We start from the raw sequence: 15,343 nt of genomic DNA, 5'->3' as shown, positions 1-15,343 counted from the left end.
TCATCACTGAGAGAGCTGTCTCCCCAGCGTAGTTTCTGGTATGACAGCATTCGACAAATAATGTCTGTATACATTACAATTTATTTCTAATGCTTAAACCCCAATCCCTTGAGTTATCATACCCCCATAATGAAAAGGCACCAAGGACCTGTAGGACCCTGGGAAAATGCATCTTGTCACACATACACATCGTGTAAAGGTCTAATAAGAAATGAAGACGGTATGAAAATTATCTTAGTCGTGTGGATTACATTGCCTGGAGGCCATCCTCATCCTATAGCAGGAGATATGTTCTCACATTATACCATCGTTCCAAATTCTGTTTTCTCCCAGGAAGGATAGAGATGCTCTTATAAAAACTAGGACGTGTCGCTGGCAAGATGGCTCAGTGGTCTAGAGACCATACAGGTCTTGTAGAGAACCTGCGATTGATTTGCTAGCTCCCACACTGGGCAGCTCACAATGCTTGTTACTCCAGCTCTGGGGGCCCAACAGCCCCCAAGGCTACCTATGCTCACATGCACATACCTTCCCCCGCATCTATATAACTAAAAAAAAATCTTAAGTGAAAATGCACATAAAAACGAGCCAGATCAAAGTGCTGCGAATAAGTGACGGAGGGCGTAGCCATGGATGGCTCTGTAGATCCCTCCACCCCTAAGGCTCAGGGAATGTCTCGGAACAACGTCGGGGTGAATATAAGAGCAGGAGAATAGGTGCCGTGAAACACTGTCATCCGGACATGACACGGCTATGGCACGTATCAGCTCACTGCAGCTGCGGTTACCTGCACAAGACCTCCACAGATCGAGCCAGTTAAACTCAGCAGAGTGGCGGCACTCGCTTTTAATTCCAGCATTCAAGGCAGAAGCAGGCATACCTCTGTGAGTCTGAAGCCAGCCTGCTTTACATTATGAGTCCCAGGCCAGCCAGAACTACATAGTGAGACCTCGTCTCAAACAACAACAAAACAAAGCATCAAGAACCAAAAAAAGCTCCATCACGAATAGTTCAGTGGAGGCACTGGTGGGCCTCTCAGAGGACACCTATGCTAGGCTTCCATCTGCAAGCATAGCAGAGTGTCAGGGGTTGTCTCTCTCCCATGGGGTGGCCAGGCATTGGTCCCTCAATCTCTGGGAGAGCCACTTTTCTATGTGTTTGTGTGTGTGTGTGTGTGTGTGTGTGTGTGTGTGTGTGTGTAAAGCCTTTATAAAGTTCATGGATTTGAGAAGGGGGTGTGCTGGGTGTAGGAGGATGGAAGCAGAGGGTAGAGGATGAATGAGATCAAGATACATTGTATACTTGTATGAAATTTTCAAGCAATAATTATTTTTTTTTTTACAAATGAGCCAAGGCATTTTACCAAAAATGAAACATAAACAAGGCCACAAAGCAGCAATGTTTGTTGATCTACCTTCAAGATATGCTAGGGTGATAGTGGTGCAAAACTTATGGAGTAACCAAGTGTTTAGGTGACCAAGAACCAAGACTAGATAGCCCGGAGTCTTAAGGTAAAACTAAATACTACTGGTCTTTACAAAAACAAAACAAAACAAAACAAAAAAAAAAAAAAAAAAAAAAAAAAAAAAACCAGGCAGTGATAAAATGACTCCTGATGGTATTCTGCTGTGCTCATAGATAAGTGCCTCATTCAGCTATCATCAGAGAAGTCTCTTCCTATAGCAGATGGAATAAATACAAAGATCCACAGCCAGACATTCTTCAAAAGAGAGAGAGAGAGAGACAGAAACACACACACACATACACACACACACACACAGAGAGAGAGAGAGAGAGAGAGAGAGAGGAGAGACCTTGGAGCAGTAAGTCTTAAATGGATGTCTCCATCAAATTTCTCCCCTCACAGCTCAGGGAACCCTGGAAAAGAGGAGGCAGGACTAGCGTAAGAGCCAGATAGAATAGAGGACACCAAGAAAACACAGCGACTGAAGCAGCATGCACGGGGCCTTCACAGATCTGCACCAGGTCCTCTGTGTATATATATGTTATGGCTTTCGGTTTAGTGTTTTTATGAGATTGCTGAGTGTGTGAATAAGTGGGTCTCTGACACTTGTTCCTTCTCATGGGCTCTTTTCCTTCTGTTGGTTTGTAGTGTCCAGCTTTGATGTGATAGTTTTGTTTTATTTTATTATACTTTATTAATGAGAAACAGAAAGGGGGCAGATCTGAATGGGATTGGATGTGGAGAGTAACTGGGAGGAGAAGAAGAAGCAGAATCTGTAATCAGGATGTATTAAGTGAGGAAAGTATATTTTCAGTAAAAGGGGGACTTTTACTTTTTGATACAATAGTTCCAACTGAGTTTAAAGTTACTAAAGGGTCTTAGAAATGAGAGAGGGAGAAAAGGGGAGGAGAAGGAAGAACAGGGAGGAAGGGGGAGAGAGAAGAGATTTCTACAACTTTCATTGTTGGAAAAGGCTAAGTGTACTAGCTCCCTGGGGGCAGAAATGTTTTCCTAACACTTAGCACTAAAAATATACTTCTTACATGGGAATTTACAGACATGATGCTTCTGTACTTCCGGGGCCGCCTTCAAGGCTAGTACAAAAACAGATGTTCGCTGCATGGAAAGAAGGAGCCACACACATTTATAATGGGCCAGATACTGCCTTAGATGCTGCTGAAACAGAGGAAGGCGGGCCCTACTTCTGCCAACTTCCCAGTTGATAACAGAACTGTCCGGAAGAGCCAAAGGTGAAGGACTGCGCAGGCAGCCGCTGGACCACGGGCAGAGGTCAGTCTAGAGGCGGGTGTGGAGAGCCACCTGACTCATGAATGGGAGATGCCAAGTCATTCCCACTGAGGTGGGAAGCCACACCTACAGCAGAGTGAATGTCTCTGGTGAGCCCTCGCTCATAGAACCAGGGACCTTACCCAGCAGGGGTCAAACAAACCGAAAGGCCCAAGTTAAGTGACGGTGTTATCACCATCAGGTCCCAATGTTGATGTCTAGTTTCCTATATGAGTTAGGTTCCATCATAGAATTAAAAAAAATTATATGTAACCAAAATCACTCTCCCCAAACTCCTTATTTAATGAATAAAGTAAAAATATAGCAGACACAGACCTATGTATGAATAATTACAACATATGCAAAACATTTTGTTAGTCATTGAAACTATTGCCACTCTTCAAGCACAAATGTTAGCCTCGCTCAAATCAAATGAGGGTATGATGAGACAGCACTGAAGAATACAGTACTCTCTGTAGGATTTTTCCGTCTCTGGCTTTACAACAGCTATCAAAACAGGTTGCATAGACGTGGTACCTAGAGCCCTCTTCAGTATCGTCAGAACCTTAGCCCTGTGTGTATGCCGGCAAAGATGACTCTCGCCTCGCGATGCGCTAGGCCCCACAGAGCCATGTTCGGTATACTGACTTGAACTAGGGTGGGGTGTCAAGGCCAGCGCTGCTGAATCCCGGGAGCTCCTTGTAGTCTGCACAGCTCTCGAAGAGCTGGCTGGCATTCAGTCTGTGCCAAGGTGCTGCTCTTCTCTACTTCTAATTCCTTTAAAGAACAAAAGAAGGAAAAAGTGATGCTCTAATAGGAGAGTGGTGGAGTGGAGCCTGAGTGTGGGACTCCAGGGAAGGTTTCCCACATTTTACAGGAGGTGATCACACAGATACCGATTTTTGTCAGAAACATCCTTGGATCTGCCCTAGGATTTATTTAAGTGAAAGTGAAAATTAGAATTTGAATAAATGTGGAAGATACTGTGAAAGCACCAGTCCCTCTGTGTAAAGAGAGGCAGAAATAGTTTGACCTGAAAAAAAAAAAAATCAAAGCCACGTGTTGCCCATGAGGGATATGAAAACTTGGCGAGCGACTTCGTTGCTGACCAGCCCTGATGTAGCGATGAGCCGCCACATTGAGTTAGTTAATCATCGATTATACTCTGTTTTCTTACCCCGCTATCCCTGCTCACAGGATCATCTCTTCATCCTCCTGACACCTGAAGCTCAGCAGCCCTTCTTGGAGATGACAGCTCATAGTGACCTCACTTTGCTCAGCAGTAACTATAGACAGGCTTCTTTAAAAACAATCACCTACAAACAGAATTCCCACAGTGCTGTCCTGGATAGCCATGAGACTGAAGCTACTTTATCCTTACCAAACAGTTCTGTTGCTCTCCTGAATATTCTCTCTTTCTCTTTTTCTCTCTTTCTCTCCCTCTCTCTCTGTCTTTCCCTCTGCTGCTCCTTCACGTCCTCCTCCTCCTTCTTCTAATTAATTCTAAGTCTAATCCTAACCCTAATTAACTCTAATTCTAATTCTTCTTCTGAAATCAATTTGCTGAACCAGTCTCCAGTTTCTGGTTTTTGGATATTTATGTTTCCTACGTTGTTGGACGAGTTTCCTGGCCAGTCCTTTTTTTTTTTTTTTTTTTTTTTTTTAAAAAAAGATGTGTGTGTGTGTGTGTGTGTTTTACATGTGGGCACCTGCATAGGTGAGAAGAGGCATTGCCTTGGATCCTTCGGAGCTGGAGTAACAGGCAGTTGTGAGCTGCCTGATATGGGTACCTGGAGCTCAGCTCCAGCCGTCCAGAAAAGCAGCAAGCAGTCTTCTGTACAGAGCTATCTCTCTAAGCCCTCTGGCTGGTCCTAAAATAGTAGTCAAAATCAGCCCATCACTACAGGAGTAGGTCTTGTTAGAGAAGGCATACAGTGGTTCTAAAGCCATAAACATTTTTCAAGTGGTCATTATTTCTCCAAAGGCTTTACAAAAAAAGTATGCCCTTATAGCCCACAATTACTTTGATAAACTGGGACATAAATACCAACTTGGATTGAGTTTTCCTCAGAGCAGACAGAGCTCCTAGAGCAATATGGGCATGGTGCAAGATCCTTTTAGACAGGAGTTACTCTGGCTCCACTTCATCAGACAGGAAAAAAAAACATGGACGCAGATGAAACACCTGTGCTCTTGGCCAGGTCAAGCTCAACTCCCTTTACATGTTAGTTCACTAAAATTGTTAGCATATATGATGCTATACCTTTGAAGATCGGGAAACCGAAGGTAAAGAGAATTGACAACTTCCTTGCGGTAGCTGTTTATCTAATACCACAGAGCCAGAACTCACATCTAGGACAGGCTGGCGTCACACTACCATACCCGCCTATCACTGAAGGAACAAACAAGACCATTTTTAGTCTGTTTGATCCTCTAATACATTAAAGATGCATTCCTGTGAGTGCGTGTGCAGATACACCTATGCTTATTGCTTGCCCTTCCGTATCGTTACTGTCTTGGGTGGAGTTTTGTTGTGCTTTTGGTATACAGAGCATGGAATCTACAATTGTAACAACACAAAACGTACAGCTCAGTAGCATCAGCATATCCGCACTGTTGGGAACCATCCCCACCATCCATTTTCTACTCTCTCACCTCCCCAAACTTTTCTCATCAGATATTAACTCCTCATCTCTCTCCTCCCTTCTGGATGGTTTGTGCAAACTTCGAAGCACATGAAGCATCAGGCCAGTGACAGAGCTTAGGCTGGGAGTTCTGGTCCTCTTTTCCTCCAGAGCTTTCAGAAACAGAAAAGAAGTCAAAGGCTTTCTGCTTGGTCGTGGGACAGAGCTCAGACTCTGCACACAACAGGGAGGATTCCTAGGAAGCTGTGTCACAGTGAGGCTCAAAACTGAAGCCTGTTGGTGAGCTGTGCTCTCTCCTGAATCCCTCCAAAGTCACACTCCCATGACCATTTAGTTCACTTTCACAGCAGCCAGAAATGAGGGAGGAAGATCACGTTACACAGAGGCCACGTGACAAGAAGTCCCAGGCTGCCTGATGGGCACAGGTCCAACAGAACCCCAGGCTGGACCCTCCCTACCCAGCACATATCATCCCATCTTTTAGTAAGGCATGGCCCAGGGGACTACTTCATGGGGAAGGCAACAGGTGCCCCAGCCTGTGTTCCTCTGTGCCCACAGAGAACAGCAGATCCTGTTCTCTTTGGAAACATTAACAAGAATGATGAATATTCTCGAGCATTTGAGCTATGCCAAGGGCATGTCTAAAATCCAGAAATAAACAAGAGGCTTTGAGTCAAGATGAGGTCACCCGGGACAGTCTTACCATCCAAGCAAACCTCAGGCTCATAGGATTTCAGGACCCTGATGTTGCCTGAGAAGCAGGCAATATCATAGTTTGTCTGTAAAAGTGTGTGTGTGTATCTTAGTTTATGTTTTGTATAAATGTATATTGTCCTTGCTCTAAACATTTTTTTCATGGAAATGTAATCCTTTGTTGGAAAGTATAACCTCATTCACAACAAATTGGACCCCAATCAATTATTTTCTTCTCTAATTCGCACATTCTTCAAGTGGCCACCAGGTCCACCGTGGCTTTTGTAGATGCTACCACATGGCAGTAGCCACAGGATTATTTTTCTTTTTCCATTTCAGATGTGTGTTGGTATAATTTGCTGTGATAATGATGAGTGCACATTATTCTCCTTTACCAGTTGATACTTAAGATTATTTTTTCAATATATAAAGCATTGTTGCCTTTTGTGAGTTTCTGTTGCTGGCACTGGGATGGTGTTAAGCATGTTGAAGAGACTGTCCTCCACTGTTTTATCATTTAACCCTCCCCACACTCCATTAGCTTCATTTAACAGATGTAAAAAGAAATGAGGGAAGTAAAAATTTCAACATTAACTTGCTTTTATACCAAGATATGTGGATATATTCAAATTAGGGTTTTCCTCATTAGCCAAAGATAGTTCTTAATGAAATTTATTTTTAGACCAATTTATTTTAGGTTCATACAAAAAAAAAAAAAGAATGAAAAGTATAGAGATTTCCCATATACAATTGGCCCTCATTCATGCAGACCTCCCCATTCTCAGCATGTCTCAGCAGGCTGGAGTATTTGTAAGAGACCCTGAGCCTTCATTGGCTTATTGTCACACAACACCCACAGCTTCTATTAAGGCAATTCTTAGAATTCATATGTTTAATGGCTTTGGGAAATTTATGATGACATATACCCATGATAATAGTCTCTCAGAGTAGTTTCATTGCCCTCACAATCCTCAGTTTCCCCACTTGCTCATTTTTCCTCCCCACCCTTGGCTACCAGCAGTTTTCTTATTGTCTTCTTTCCCTTTTTTTCTTTATTAATTACAGTTTATTCACTTTGTATCAGGCTGTAACCCCCTCCCTCATTCCCTTCCAATCCCACCCTCTCTTCCTCATCTCCTCCCATGCCCCTCTCCAAGTCCACTGATAGGGGAGGTCCTTCTCCCCTTCAATCTGACCCTAGCTTATCAGGTCTCATCAGGACTGGTTGCATTGTCTTCCTCTGTGGCCTGATAAGGCTGTTCACCCCTCAGGGGGAGATGATCAAAGAGCCAGCCACTGAGTTCATGTCAAAGACAGTCCCTGTTCCCCTTAATGGGGAACCCACTTGGAGACTGAACTGTCATGGCTACATCTGAGCAGGGGTTCTAGGTTATCTCCATGAATGGTCTTTGGTTGGAGTATCAGTCTCAGAAAAGACTCCTGTGCCCAGATTTTTTGGTTCTGTTGTTCTCCTTGTGGAACACCTGTCCCTTCCAGATCTTTCTATCTCCCCCTTCTTTCATAAGATTCCCTGCTTTGATACATTGCTGGGTAAAGTCTTTCAGAGGCCCTTCATGGTAGGCTCTTGTCCTGTTTCCTATTTTCTCCTTCTTCCAATATCCACCCCGTTTGCCTTTCTGAGTGAGGATTGATCATCTTACCCAGGGTCCTCCTTCTTGCTTAGCTTCTTTAGGTGTACAGATTTTAGTATGTTTATCCTATATTATATGTCTAATATCTACTTATAAGTGAGTATATACTATGAGTGTCTTTCTGCTTCGGGTTACCTCACTCAAGATGATTTTTTTTTCAACCCCACCATTTGCCTCCAAATTTCATGATTTCCTTGTTTTTAATTCCATTGTGTAAATGTACCACAATTTCTGTATCCATTCCTCAGCTGAGGGGCATCTGGGTTATTTCCAGGTTCTGGATATTACAAATAAAGCAGCTACAAACATGGTTAAGCAAATGTCCTTGTTGTGTACTTGAGCATCTTTTGCATATATGCCTAGGAGTGGTATAGCTGGATCTTGATTAAGCACTATTCCTAATTGTCTGAGAAAGGGCGAGATTGGTTTACAAAGTGGTTGTACAAGTTTACATTCCTACCAGCCGTGGAGGAGGGTTCCTCTTTCTTCACATCCTCTCCAGCATGTGTTGTCACTTGAGTTTTTTATTTTAGCCGTTCTGATGGGTGTAAGGCGAAATCTCAGGGTCATTTTGATTTGCATTTCCCTAATGAGTAAGGATGTTGAACATTTCTTTAGGTGTTTCTCTGTCATTCTATATTCCTCTACAGAGAATTCTGTTTAGCTCTGTACCCCATTTTTTAATTGGATTACTTGAGTTGTTGCTTTTTAACCTCTTGAGTTCTTTATATATTATGGATATTAGCCCTCTGTCAGATATAGGGTTGGTGAAGATCTTACTGTCTTAATATTAGTAGTTTCACATTTTTCAGATTGTCATACACTTCAAGTTACACAGGGTATGGACTGTTCAGACTGATTTTTTTCAGTTAGTAGTATGCATTTAAGACCAGCCTACACATTTGTTTTAAAGATTTGATTGCCTTGTTTGTGCCTGTGTTTTTTTTTCCTTGCTGCAGATTTCTTTATTTTATTATTATTATTTATTATTAGTTACATTTTATTAACTCTGTATCCCAGCTGTATCCCACTTTCTCATTCCCTCCCAAATCCTCCTTCCCTCCCTCATCTCCTCCCTGCCCCTTTCCAAGTCCACTGATTGGGGAGGACCTCCTCCCCTTTCATCTGACCCTGTTTTATTAGGTATCTTCAGGACTGGCTGCAAAGTCCTCCTTTGTGGCCTAGCAGGACTGCTACTCCCTTGGAGGGTAGAGAGGTCAAAGAGGCTGCCATTGAGTTCCTGTCAGAAATAGTCCCTGTTTCCCTTACTATGGGAAACCAATTAGTTACTGAGCTACCACGGGCTTCATCTGAGCAGAGGTTCTAGGTTATATCCATACATGGTCCTTGGTGGAGTGTCAGTCTCAGAAAAGACCCCTGTGCCCAGATATATTTGGTCCTTGTGGAGCTCCTATCTTTTCCACGTCATACTATCTCCCCCTTCTTTCATATGATTTCCTGCACTGTGCCGAAGGTTTGGTTATGAGTCTTAGTATCTGCTTTGATACAATGCTAGGTAGAGTCTTTCAGGGGCCCTCTGCAGTAGGCTCCTGTCCTGTTACTTGTTTTCTCCTACGTCCAATGCACCTCCCATTTGTCTTTCTAAGTGAGGACTGATCATCTTACCCTGGATCCTCTATGGTATTGGCATAGAAACAGAAAGGAGGATCAATGGAACCGGATAGAAGACCCAGAAATAAACCCACACACCTATGAATACTTGATTTTTGACAAAGAAGCCAAAAGCATTTAATGGAAAAAAGACAGCATCTTCAACAAATGGTGCTGGTCCAACTGGATGTCTACATGCAGAAAAATGAAAATAGATCCATATTTATCACCCTGCACAAAACTAAAGTTCAAGTGGATCAAAGACCTCAACATAAAACCAGATACTGTAAATCTATTAGAAGAAAAAGTGGGGAAGAGCCTAGAACTCATTGGCACAGGAGACAACTTCCTGAACAGAACACCAACAATCAATAAATGGGACCTCATGAAACTGAAAAGCTTCTGTAATGCAAAAGACACTGTCGTCAGAACAAAACGACAGCCTACAGACTGGGAACGGATCTTCCCCAACCCTATATCTGACAGAGGGCTGATATCCAGAATATATAAAGAACTAAAGAAGTTAAAAAGCAATAAATCAAATAATCCAATTAAAAAATGGGGTACGGAGCTAAACAGAGAATTCTCCGTAGAGGAATATAGAATGGAGAAACGCTTAAAGAGATGCTCAACATCCTTAGCCATCAGGAAGATGCAAATCAAAACGACCCTGAGATATCACCTTACACCCATCAGAATGGCCAAGATGAAAAACTCAAGGGACAACATATGCTGGAGAGGATGTGGAGAAAGGGGAACCCTCCTCCACTGCTGGTGGGAATGTAAACTTGTACAACCACTTTGGAAGTCAATCTGTGCCTGTGTTTTTATGCAGACGTGTGTGTCTGTGGGAACCCACAGAAGTCAGAAGGTGGCATCAGATCACTTGAAGCCGGTGTTACAGGTTTTGAACCCCTTGATGCTGGTGCTGGGAATGCTAGTCCTGAGCCTTTGATAGAGCAGTAAATGCTCTCAACCACTGAATCATCTGTGCAGCCCATTCTCCGGATTTTTTTTTTTTAAGTGTAATCTCTGTGTATTTGGTAGTTCATTTCTTGTTGTAGCTAAGTGTTATTTCCAAACAATGGGGATTGGCTCAACTATTGGAAGACATCATAATTTCTTATAAGATTTGGCAATTAGGATTAAGGCTGACCATTAGGTGAAGGATTTTGTGTGGAAATAGAATCTTATTTCCTTTGGGTAAATATTAAGGAGCTCAACTGCTGGGCTATATGACAAAATTATTCTTTAGCTTTTGTAGGAAATTGCCTGACTATCTTAGCTGAACCATTTAGCATGACTTTCAGCAGGGGAAGAGAATTCCTATGTGGGCATCTACAGCCAGAGTTGTAGAGACAATTTCTCAGCTGAGGTTTCCTCCTTTAAAATGACTCTAGCTTGTGTCAAGTTTACATAAAACAAGCCAGCACTGTGTATATGAGCAATTTTTGTTTTTCTTTTCTTGCTCATTCTCTTATGTAAAATGAGGTGTATTGGTTTTTGTATCATAATAGTTAAGTATCGCTGACCTTATGTCATAATATTTGAAACATGAGATATCAAGAAATGTAAATATTAGGGAAGGGTTTCATTTCTTCTGGGAAGAATTTATGATAATTTCCTAAATTGTATATATAATGTATATACTATATTAGGCAGGACTATGACCTGTTGTTGTCTTTTTTTTGTGGTGGTGGTGAGTACAAGTATGGATTAAGGAGATCCCTATGGGTGTCAAATTGACTGAGATATACTTATAATGGTTAATATTTTTGGTCAGCTCTAATGAGTCAAGACGAAAATTGTCTCTGTATTTCTGTGAGGGTGTTTCTATGTTCCTTGTAAGGAATCTGTGGACACAATAAATGAGGTTGTCCTCTACAAGGTGGCTGGACATAACAGAGTCTTGTAAGGGAATAGTGGAAGAAAGGAATCCTCCTCTCTTCGTTTTTCCTAGCCTCACTAATGGAGTTGCTTCGCTAATGGAGCAAGGACATTTTACATCATCTCCTGCCCTCAGACTGCAGTTTACATCACTGACTCACTTTGTTCGCAGTCCTCTGGACTGGAAGTGAATTAAGCCACTTGTTTTCCTATATCTTCAACTTGAGATCATAGATTGTAGGAATTCCCAGTCTTTGTAATCACATGAGCCCATTTCCTAGAACACATCTCTTTCTGTACCTGTGGGTTCTAATTCTCTGGAAACCACTGGATTTGGAGTTTAATGTTTTGAGTTTTCCAATGGGTGTGTTTCTCACTGATGTTTTAATTTCCTGTCCCCAAATGCATGTATCAGAGACCACATTTTCACGTATTCGTGTCTGTCTTTGGGTGGAGTGTCTACTAAGATCCCTGGCTTTTAAAAGATTTGTTTTAAGCCAGGCGTGGTGGCACACACCTTTAATCCCAGCACTCAGGGAGGCAGAGGCAGGCCTCTGTGAGTTCAAGGCCAGCCTGGTCTACAAAGCGAGTCCAGGATAGCCAAGACTATACATACAAACCCTCTCTCAAAAAAGCAAAACCAACCAATGAAACAAACAAAGATTTATTTTATTCTTCTTAATTATGTGTACCTGTGGGGTCTCTGTGTAGGTACATGCACGTGTGTGCAGACGCCCAAGGAAGCTAACACATCAGGTTCCCTTAAGCTATAGCTACAGGTGGTTGTGAACGACCTGAGGGAGGCCCTGGGATTCAGAGTAGCGTCCTTTGCAAGGGCACACTTAGCTTCTGAGCCACCCCTTCAAGGTCGTCTTGGTACTGAGCTTTGAGAGTTCTTTGAGTGTTTTACATGACAGTATTTTCAGATCCATCTGAAAATATTTTCTCTTAAAAAGTGACTTGCCTTCTTGAAAATGTCTTCCATAGAACAGGGATTTAAAATTTTTATTTGTGTATATGTGTGTAGATATGCATGTAAATGTGTATGTGTGTGTGAATGTGTGTGTGAGCGCGCACGTGTGTGCGCGCGCACGTGTGTGCGGTTGTGTGTTCAGTTGTACCATTTGTTTAAGAGACATTTTTTTCCATTGTCTCATTGTTGTTCTTTGTTGAAGAAAAGGTGGATATTTTTCTGAGGTTTCTATTTTGTTTCACCGGTGTGCTTAGTGCCATCATGCCTTGTTAACCGGGCTGTCAGTCCTCCACCTTCCTTCTTCTCTTGTGTTGCTGTTAGGCCTTTGCCGGTCAGTATAAACATCAGCATCATTTTATCACTGTTCACAAAACCATTTGCCTGAATTTTGTTTTGCATTGTGTTTAATCTATAGATAAAGTTGGGGGAAAAAAACCTGATGTTTTGACAATATTGAGATATCCTATCCATGAAGATGGAATATCTTTCTATTTATCTTTGATTTTAAAGTTAGTATATTGTGTATTTCTTAAATAGATCTTAATATATTTTTATGCATTTTGTTTGATTTTATACCTATTTCATTAGATGATGCTAATGAAAGTCTGTTCAAACTTTGTTTGTTGCTGTCATATAAGAAGTGCTTAGTATTTGTATATTAACTTTGATTTTTGAAACCTTGCTATAGTTTCTTGTTAGTTTCAAATTGATTTTCAGAATGTGTTTGGACAGTTATCTACAGAGATAACCATTACTATATGTGAACAATACAGTTCAAACTTTTTTTCCCAATCGGTATTGAATTCAGATGTGTTATTGTCTTATTGCACTTGCTAGGATTTTCAGTGTGGTACAGAAGACCAGCAGTGAGTGAAGACATGCTTGGTCTTAGTGTTGGGAAGGTCCCCATTTATCACCATTAAAGTATCCTGCTGGCTATACAGTTTAAATATTTATCAAATTGAGGATGTTCAACTTTATTCTTACTTAGATTGTGGTGACTGGGGGGGCTTTTGGTTGTTGTTGCTTTCTTTTATTTTCATTTTCAGAAAGTGTCTCATACAAAAAATTGCTCTTGAATGCCTAAGCTCCTGCTCCTTATCTCTGCCTCCCCAAGGCTAGGGTTACAGACATGTAACACTGTGCTTCCTTCAGAGTGTTTTCATGGTGACAATTTTTTAAAATTATCTTCAGAATTTTTTTTTGCATCTGCTGATATTATCATGTGATTTTTCCTTATTTATGTTTTTGATGTAATAAATTTCATTAATTGATTTTTCTTTTTTATTATTATCATTTATTACAATTTATTCTATTTATTAATTGACTTTTAAATGTTAAACTAGCATTGCAAAAAAAACAAAAACAAAAACTGTCATTGCCCTGCTCAGATAAATTCTATTGGTATGTTATATAATCCTTTTTATATATTGTTGAATCTGATTCATAAATATTACAGTGATCTATAGTTATTAAAGATATTTGTCTATAGTTTTTCTGCAACGTTTTTGTTTGGTTTTGGTATCAGGATAATGCAAGCCTCATAGAATGAGTTAAGAATCTCTCTTTCTCTTTCTCTTTCTCTTTCTCTTTCTCTTTCTCTTTCTCTCTCTTTCCCTCTCTCTCTCTCTCTCTCTCTCTCTCTCTCTCTCAATGCAATGGGAGTGAAATGGAGGTTCACATAACCCAAGCTGGCTTAAAATTTACTATGTAGTGGAGACTGGCTTGGAACTCCTGATCTTCCTTCTTTTTTTTTTTTCATAATTTATTTTTATTTTATTTTCTGTGCATTAGTATGAAGGTGTCAGATCCCTTGGAATTGGGGGCATAGACAGTTGTGAGCTGCCATGTGGGTGCTGGGAATTGAACCCGGGTCCTTTGGAAGAGCACACAGTACTCTTAACCACTGAGCCATCTCTCCAGCCCCCCTGATCTTCTTTTAACTGCCAGACATTGGGAGTACAGTTATATTCTATAATATCCACCAGGAATTAATCTCTTTGCTTTGCTTCTGTTTGTGAAAGGATTATAGAATTAATATAAGTCTTCCTTAAATGTTTGGTGGAATTCACACACACACACACACTCCAGAATAAAACAAAAACAAAACAGAAAAAAACAAACAAAACCCAGACACCTGAGCTTGTCCTTTCTGTTCTGACAGCTATGGTGGACAGGCCTTTTCACTGCTGTGAGAACTTGAGAGAACACCTTAAAAGGAGGAAAAGTTTATTTTGGCTCATGGCTTCAGAGCATTTAGTTTGTAGCTGACTTTTTCCATTGTTCCAGACTTTCGGTAAAGCACACCATGGTGACAGGTGTGGGGTAAAACAAAGAGGTTTACCTCACAGAGGCCAGGAAAGCAAGAGACAGGAAGGGTTGCACACAAGGTGCCCTTCAAAAGCATACGGACATGGCCTACTTCCTCTAAAGGGTCCATTTCCTAAATTAACCAAGAATCAAGCTTTTAACATACAAGCTGGGGATGATAGTTCATCTCAGAGGCTGTTCATCTACCTTATTTCTTTAGTAGGTATAGGTCTACTGACATTGTCAGTTTTTAAGGGGCTCACCTCTAAAATCTCAACATTGAAGAGTCTGAGAAAGGGGGTAACAGGCTGGAGAGCATCCTTGGGCACACAACAATGCTGTGTATAAAAGAAACAAAAGATAAGACATGTTTCTTCTTGAGTGACTTTTAGCATGTTTTGTCTTTCAACAGTTGTTCCATTTGTTGGTAACGAATTGTTCATAACATCTGTTAAGCTAGAGTCTTCCCATGTAGCTCAGGTTAGCTTCAAACTCCATATCCTCTGCCTCAGCCTCCTGTCTTGGGACTGTAGGTATTCACTGCCACACCTGGCTCTATTTGTTTGCACATGTATTAGTGTGTATATGTGTGTGGGCATGCCTGAGCACATGTTAGCAGGTGCCCACGGAGGCCAAAAGAGGGGGTCAGATCCCTTGGAGCTGGATTTACATGGCCGTGAGCCTTAACAGCTCTCCGGCCTCCTTGTTGGCACTTTTAATGTTCCTGTCATCTATAGGCAAGTCTCTCTTCTCTTTTGTTGCTATCATTAATAATTTGTGTGCTTTCTCTTCCAATTTTTTAACTAGCCCGGTTGGAAGC

Source organism: Psammomys obesus, unplaced genomic scaffold (genome assembly GCF_907164565.1).
Source record: "Psammomys obesus unplaced genomic scaffold, mPsaObe1.curated_primary_1811, whole genome shotgun sequence".
Classification (NCBI taxonomy): Eukaryota; Metazoa; Chordata; class Mammalia; order Rodentia; family Muridae; genus Psammomys; species Psammomys obesus.
This window is presented reverse-complemented; position numbering follows the sequence as displayed.